This window comes from Sorghum bicolor, chromosome 9 (genome assembly GCF_000003195.3).
Source record: "Sorghum bicolor cultivar BTx623 chromosome 9, Sorghum_bicolor_NCBIv3, whole genome shotgun sequence".
NCBI lineage: Eukaryota > Viridiplantae > Streptophyta > Magnoliopsida > Poales > Poaceae > Sorghum > Sorghum bicolor.
The window spans coordinates 36,846,706-36,855,442 of record NC_012878.2 but is presented as its reverse complement, the minus strand read 5'-3'; positions in this window follow the sequence as shown (position 1 = coordinate 36,855,442).

The window sequence follows — 8,737 nt, the reverse complement described above, 5'->3', positions numbered from 1 at the left end:
ACTCAGCCTGATTATTTGTCGATGTGGCAACAATCGGCAAGGAAAACTCATACTTCCTCCCCTTAGGGGAAACTAATACAATGCCGATTCCTGCCCCCCGGTCACAAGTAGATCCATCAAAGAAGAGCGTCCAGGGTACAATTTCCAAGGTTTCCACTAGACCGCAATGCTGAGTCACAAAATCGGCCATAATCTGCCCTTTGACTGCCTTAGCCGATTCGTAACGCAAATCGAACTCCGACAGCGCTAAAATCCATTTACCGATCCTACCACTCATAATCGGCATAGATAGCATGTATCGGACCACGTCATCTTTGCAAACGACAGTGCATTCGGCCGATAACAGGTAATGTCTCAGCTTGATACATGAAAAATATAAGCATAAGCATAGTTTCTCAATGGCCGAATACCTGGTTTCAGCATCAATCAACCTCCTACTCAAATAATAAATTACCCTTTCTTTCCCTTCAAATTCTTGAACTAAAGCTGAACCGATAACCGATCCATCGGTAGATAAATACAATCTGAAGGGCTTCCCTTGTTGAGGTGGAACTAGGACTGGAGGATTTACTAGATACTTCTTGATTTCATCCAGAGCCAACTGCTGTTCTTCTCCCCAAATAAACTCTTGATCGGCTTTCAATTTAAGAAGAGGACTGAAAGCACGAATCCTACCAGACAAATTCGATACAAATCTTCTGATAAAATTTACCTTGCCGATCAAGGATTGGAGCTCGGTTTTGTTGGTAGGGGCCACTATTTTATTGATAGCATCAATAGATCTTCGACTAATTTCAATACCCCTCTGATGTACCATGAAACCAAGAAACTGCCCTGCCGATACACCAAATGCACACTTGTTGGGATTCATCTTCAATCCATGCTTCCTTGTGCACTCTAACACATTTTGTAAATCGGCAAGATGCTTTGAGAAATCTCCAGACTTAAACACCACATCATCAATATAAATCTCTACGAGCTTGCCGATGAACTCATGAAATATAAAATTCATAGCCCTTTGATAAGTAGCACCAGCATTCTTCAACCCAAAAGTCATGACTATCCATTCAAATAGCCCAACATCACCAGGACACCTGAATGCGGTTTTCGGAATATCCTCCTCTGCCATGAATATTTGATTGTAACCTGCATTACCATCCATGAAGTTGATGACCCGATGGCCAGCCGCAGCATCAACCAGTAGATCGGCGACAGGCATTGGATATCCATCCATCGGCGTAGCTTTATTGAGATTCCTGAAATCAATGCACACCCGAAGCTTCCCGTTCTTCTTGTAAACCGGAACAACATTGGAAATCCATTCGGCATACCGACACTGCCGAATAAACTTAGCTTCAATAAGTTTAGTGATTTCGGCCTTAATATCAGGTAGAATGTTAGGATTACATCGGCGGGCTGGTTGCTGATGTGGCCGAAATCCAGACTTGATGGGTAACCGATGTTCAACAATTGATCGGTCTAAACCAGGCATCTCTGTATAATCCCAAGCAAAGCAATCTTTATATTCCTTTAACAAACTAGTCAATTGTCGCTTACACTCAGGATCTAATTTAGCACTAATAAAAGTAGGCCTGGGCTTATCACCACTACCTATATCTACTTCTACCAAATCGTCGGCCGATGTGAATCCCTGGCCTAATTTTCCATCATCGGTGAATCTATCCATTAAAAACCGTCGTCAGAACCGACTGCTTGGATCGGTGGAATCTCATAATCGGCAACTTTGAGAAAATCTTTCTCCCAAACTTCTCCTGAAATGCACCTGGTCCTTTCGTAAGTATCCGCTTCTGCCGATGCGATAACATAAGAAGAATCTCCTGGGACAATCTCAATCTTGTCACCTACCCACTGAACCAAGCACTGATGCATTGTAGATGGGACACAACAATTGGCATGAATCCAATCTCTTCCCAATAATAAGTTGTAGGCACCTTTTCCGCTGATCACGAAAAAAGTTGTCGGCAAGGTCTTGCTGCCGATGGTCAACTCTGCACATATCGCCCCTTTGACTGGAGACACGTTTCCTTCAAAGTCTTTGAGCATCATATCGGTCTTGGTCAAATCTTGATCCCCTTTCCCAAGCTTCCGATATACTGCATACGGCATAATATTAATAGCAGCTCCACCATCAACTAGGATCTTGGTCATTGGCTGCCCATCAACCCTTCCTTTGAGGAACAGCGCTTTAAGATGCTGCCTCTCGTCATCGGCAGGTTTCTCAAAGATAGCCGTCATCGGATCCAGAGCCAACTGAGCTATCTGATCAGAAAATTCCAACTCATCATCACTGGCTGGTGCAAGAAACTCCATCGGCAACATGAAGACCATGTTGACGCCTGCCGATGGACCTTCCCTCTTAGCGTCTGACGGCTGCCGACTTCCAGAGTTCTCTCCCTTGTTTAGTTCTTCTTGCCTTTCACGTTGCAATCTCCTTTTCTGTGTTTCGGTTAATCCTCCAGGGCACCATGGAGGAAGTGGCCTTTGCCTTGCCGTCGGGCGTCGGTTCTCCCTTGACTCCATACGATGCGTGTTAGCATCCCTGCAAAATACTGAATTCATCGGGAACCCGCGCATAAGCCATTCCCTCGAGCTCCTCTTGGTTCCTGGGAAAATACTGGACACGGTCACTAAGTCTGTTGTGCCCACTAAATCTGCCCCCCAGCCGGTCATGAACTGACACCCTTCCTCTGATCGGCCCATTAAATCGCCGTTCATCATCATGATAATGCCGATCGATCCTATCGTACCGATCATAACCGTTGCACTCAGGGCAGTCTCTGACAGTAGGAAGCTTGATATTTTCCTCCCAACAATGGATGAAGAATGGACAATTCCAATGATCCCTGTGCCGATTCCACTCCTGTCGGCGTCTTTCTTCTTCCCGTCGATAATCTTCCTGCTGGCGCCGATACCGATCTTCCCGTTGTTGCCATTTTTCTCGAAGCCTTCTATGAGTTATGACGATACCAGATCGAGGAAGCCTTCCTGAGCTAGTTCCTTCCTGGACCAAGCCCTTACTTCTTGCATCGGCAGTAGTAACTTGATGCTGAGGATCTACCGATGCACTCTTCTCAGCTGTCTCCGATGTTAAGACCTTAGCCTTCCCCTTAGCATCCAACATGTTTGTCGGGAAAGGATGTTGGTCTATCTTCATCGGCTTCTGGGCTTTGGAATTGTCAAACTTGATTCTCCCTGACTCTATAGCCGATTGCAGCTGCTGTCTGAATACTTTGCACTCGTTGGTGTCATGGGACGTTGCATTATGCCACTTGCAATATCTCATCCTCTTCAACTCTTCTGCCGATGGAATCACATGGTTAGGTGACAGTTTGATCTGACCTTCCTGAAGTAGAAAGTCAAATATCCTATCAGCCTTAGCGGTGTCAAAAGCAAACTTCTCTGGTTCCTTCTGCCCAAAAGGACAAGACATCGGCTTCTTGTTTTTTACCCACTCTGCCAAACCGATTACTGGTTCTTCATCAGAATCTGAGCTTGTGGCTTCATCAACAAACGACACTTTCTTATTCCATGCTCTCTTAGGCTCGAAAGGCTTGATGTCTTGATCAGAAATCCTCTGCACCAAATGACTTAAACTTTCGAACTCCTGAGAGGCATACTTATCCCTGATATGTGGCAACAAACCCTGGAAAGCCAAATCGGCTAGCTGCCGATCATCCAGAACCAGGCTATAGCATTTATTCTTGACCTCTCGTATCCTCTGCACAAATCCTTCAACCGACTCATCATTACATTGCCTCAACTTGACCAAGTCGGTGATCTTCTTCTCATGAACCCACGAGAAGAAGTATTTGTGGAATTGCTTCTCCAGATCGGCCCAAGTAATTACTGAGTTGGGAGGTAATGATATAAACCAAGTAAAGGCCGATCCAGACAATGATGACGAAAATAGACGAACCCTCAACTCGTCCCTGTTACCAGCCTCTCCACATTGAATAATGAACCTGTTGACATGCTCCATAGTTGACGTGTCGTCCTGTCCGGAAAACTTTGTAAAATCCGGTACCTTGTACCGATGTGGAAGCGGGATCAAATCATACGCGGGAGGATACGGTGTCCGATAAGAATAAGTGTTGACTTTGGGTTTTATCCCAAATTGTTCCCTCATTACTTCAGCAATCTTATCGGCCCAATACGCATCAGCATCTTGCCGATGAGGCGGCTGCGGATCTGGCACTTGGTGGCGAACCTCCACGTGTCTGTTCGGGACGTGATCTGCATGGAACATTGTATTGATCACCTGTCCTCCAATCTGCGGACCACCAAACTGCTGTCCACCGATTGGCTGTCCTCCGAGTTGCTGTCCAAAATTCATTGGCTGGTTGGGAATCCCCTGACCTTGGAACCCGGGATAGACCTGCCCTTGCTGGAACCCTGTAGTCTGATAACCCTGCTGGGGCGATTGTGGAAAGGCTTGCTGCCCAAGCCATCCATTATTAGCGTTCATCGGCATAGGTGCTACCGATGATTGGTAATTGGGTACCGTCGTTGAATTGACATACCCCGACTGGGCCATAGGCCTCTGTTGCATCAGCATTGACTCTGCCGATGCGTTGGGCATCTGGAACATTGAATCTTGAGGATTCCCAGTGTGAGGCCTTGCAGTAGTAGTTGTGGTATACCGAGGACTCTGGTTTACCGGCGCATTGGGAGGTGCCGATGTCATTGGAGTTTTGCCCCTCATGTCGGTTATTTGTGATGTCCCCGGCGTCAACTCTGGAGGCATACCATAACCCCACCAGTTGGGAGGAAGAGTCAACCCTGACATTGCCGATGCCAACATATCTGTTGTCAGTTTATGCTGCCCAACTGAAATTTGTGGGTTGGTTGCCATCGGCATAGATAGTGCACCAGTAGTCCCCGATGTACTTGGAGGGACGGCAGGTTGTGCACTTGAATTCGTCAAGGCAGCCGATGGAGCCGTGACCTCTGGTGCCGTTGGCTGATGATGGGAGGGCCCCACATAATCTGGCGGGATTTGTCCTTCCTTGAAAGTTCTTGCCACGACATTGAAAACCGTATTAGACAGTACACCAGCTTGGTTAATCAACGCTCGATTGATGGCATTGTCAACCATATCTTGAAGCTTGCCAGGATTGGCGTCAAAGGTGACCTGCCGTGGTGCCGGCAGTGCATCTTTCTGGACCACTTCGCCGCTCCTGTTTATGCTGAAAGACCTCAGGCATTGCTGCTTGAACTCTTCCATGGCTTGGGCAATAGCTTGCTTCTGCTCATCCTTGAGGTTGGCCTCCGTCACAGGGATGACGTTCTCTTGATCGAGGTCAGAGATCGACATGTTGATCTTGATCTTGAATCTGTCCCACTGGGCGTGCCAAAAGAGATGTGTTGATGCAAAACTGATCTGCAAACACAAAGGGCTAATACCCGATTCAAACGTTAAGGCGTGCCAGCCGATTTGACCTTACTATCGGCAAAAGTGATAACTCGAATACTTTAGTCCTGACAACAGCGATGCGCCCGGATGTCACGGCTAAGAGGTACTCACGCGGAACTCGAGAACACGCCGAGCTTAAGTCGACGAATTCCTAAGAACTCGTAATAAAAAGAAAAAAAGTATGACGAAGTCGTCGAAAAGTAGATGCTGGAATATGAGTAAAAACCCGTGTTTGATTGATTTCTTGATTGATTATTACAAGGCCCTAGGGTTTATATTTATACCCTGCTCAAAGAGCTACAACCAGACACGATTAGAATTCGAATTCCAAATTACACGGAATCCATATACAAAACGATGCAAATAACTAAGGAAATAACAAAACTATCCTTCGTGACAAACCGAAACTCCTCCACATGACAACTGGCAGCTTCCGGACTCCTCCTTTGCATCATCGGCAATCCCTTTGCCATAGTCATCGGCAGACCTTTTTATCCAGCCATCGGCACCATATTACTGCCTGTGGACTTAGTCACATTCAACCTCTCCCTCATCGGCAACCATCCTCATCGGCAACCCGCATCGTACTGCCACCCTATCCTGCCATTCTAGACACGTGCCCAAAAACGGTGTCAACAATATGATTTGAGGTTCATGTTATATAGGGGTTGGACCGGCAAAATGCACAAGGTCTTGAAGTCTGTTCACCTGTGGGCGAGGATGTCGGCACTATTTGACTAAGAATAGTTGTGGTGGTACTATTTTTCAATTCAACCTTCTTCCGTGCTCGATATTGACGCTGGTACTCACGGTGTCTCCTTTTCTTATCTTCTCTCTGCTCATCCGTCATCTCAACTCTTCATTTCCGTTGTTGCGCATTCCTTCCGTCCATTGTAGTGTTAGAAATATCTACAGGGTTTCGTTTGTGTGGCAAGTCAAATGTAGATAGAGTTTAAAATCAGTATTTCTGTTTGATATAGAGATAGATTTTAAAATCAATATTTTTGTTTGAAATAAATAAACATGAAGTTATGTATCTCATATTTACCACTTGGCCAGATATTTTCATTGCCCGATAAATACGGTGAATTCTGGTCCATCTCGGAGAGATTAGCACCTGTTCATTTTTGTCAGCCATATAAAAGTTGGATTGACTATATAAAAGGCTAACTAATAATACTAAAAGGTTTTTAAATTATACTTGTAGTGTTAAAAATATCTGCAGGGTTTCGTTTGTGCGGCAAGTCATATACCGATATAGAGTTTAAAATCAATATTTTTGTTTGAAATAAATAAACATGAAGTTATGTATCTGTTATTTACCACTTGGCCGGATATTTTCATTGCCCGATAAATACGGTGAATTCTGGTCCATCTGGGAGAGATTAGCACCTGTTCATTTTCGGTCAGCCATATAAAAGTTGTATTGACAATATAAAAGGCTAACTAATATTACTAAAAAGTTTTTAAATTATACCCGGGTCAGCGCTACTGCTATGGGACATGGCCTTCTTCCTTTCTCGGTACTGACGTTGGTACTCACGTTGTTTCCTCCTGATCTCTTCCCTTTGTTCGTCAGACATCTCAGCTCGACGAGTCCGTTGCTGGTGGTTCCTTTCTTCCCTCGTCCGTCGGGCCTCATCTATATATTGTGCCGTTTGGACATGTATACAAAATCAATAAGACACCCCCAAAGCGTTATATATGTAAACAATGTGAAATCATACCTGCGATGTTGGTGATATCACTTAGTGCATCTCGTATATTTCTTGGCGTAGACATGGAGTCAGTGTATCAAGTAGAGGCTACTGATTTGTTGTGCAAGAAGAAAAATATTTGGTTATAGCATAATCGATTAAATAATAAAAATATATGTTGCGCCACATCAATTTTTATTGAAGGTAAACAATGTTAAGTAATGAAGCTAACGACCATCTAATTCAATTGGACCATGATTGGTATCACCAACCAAGCAACTAACAGTAAAACAAAGCAAAACAAAGGGAGCTAAGGCAACAAAGACCTGGAGTCGGTGAAGTAGACGTTGCCCTCGCCGTCGAGGTCGTGAACGCCGCTGAAGTTGAAACGCACGCCCTCGACCTCCGTGGCGAGCGGCGTGGCCTGGCCGCCCTTGGAGCCGACCTTGATCACGCCGAGGTCGAGGTCGTGAACGCCGCTGAAGTTGAAACGCACGCCCTCGACCTCCGTGGCGAGCGGCGTGGCCTGGCCGCCCTTGGAGCCGACCTTGATCACACCGAGGTCGAGGTCGTGAACGCCGCTGAAGTTGAAACGCATGCCCTTGGCCTCCGTGGCGAGTGGCGTGGCCTGGCCGCCCTTGGAGCCGACCTTGATCACGCCGAGGTAGCAGTTGAGGTCGTGAACGCTGAGAGGCTCGTGCCTCAGTCCGCTGGTCTGGATCGTCCGACGGCGGCAACCGACGACGCACGCAAGTCGCAAAAACGTCTCCTCCTGTCCACGGTCGGCCGGTTGCCGGCGGAGATCAAATTTTGATTTTGCCTGGCTGAGTGCGTTGGAGGCGGAACCGACGACGATGCAAAAACGTCCTGTCCACGGCCGGCCAGTTGCCGGCGGAGATCAAATCAGTGCGTTGGAGGCGGAGATATGTCCCGGCAGTTTGTGTGATTTTTTTTTGATTTTGCCTACGTGAGGGTGTTGGAGATCTATTCGGAACTGCCGCAGCCGTGGAGTTGATTTTTTTAATCCTTTCGTGATCTGAAGTATGTCCAGATCGTTCGTGGCGTGCGTGAGGTGTGGGTGTGAGAAGCCTGCATCAAACTTTGTCTCTCAGCGCTTGGATCTGACGTAGTTCTTTCCTCAGCCTTTGATTTTAATGAGGCTAATTCTTGTGTACAATTTCCTGGGTACACAGTTACACAATGGTTAGACTACTCAGCGGGGGACGTTTTGTTTGGTGATCTAAAATAATTTGAAGTGGTCAATTATAGTAGAGATGAGGCCCGGCGGACGAGGGAAGAAAGGAACCACCAGCAACGGACTCGTCGAGCTGAGATGTCTGACGAACAAAGGGAAGAGATTAGGTGGAAACAACGTGAGTACCAACGTCAGTACCGAGAAAGGAAGAAGGCCATGTCCCATAGCAGTAGCGCTGACTCGGGTATAATTTAAAAACTTTTTAGTAATATTAGTTAGCCTTTTATATAGTCAATCCAACTTTTATATGGCTGACCGAAAATGAACATGTGCTAATCTCTCCAAGATGGACCAGAATTCACCGTATTTATCGGGCAATGAAAGTATCCGGCCAAGTGGTAAATATCAGAT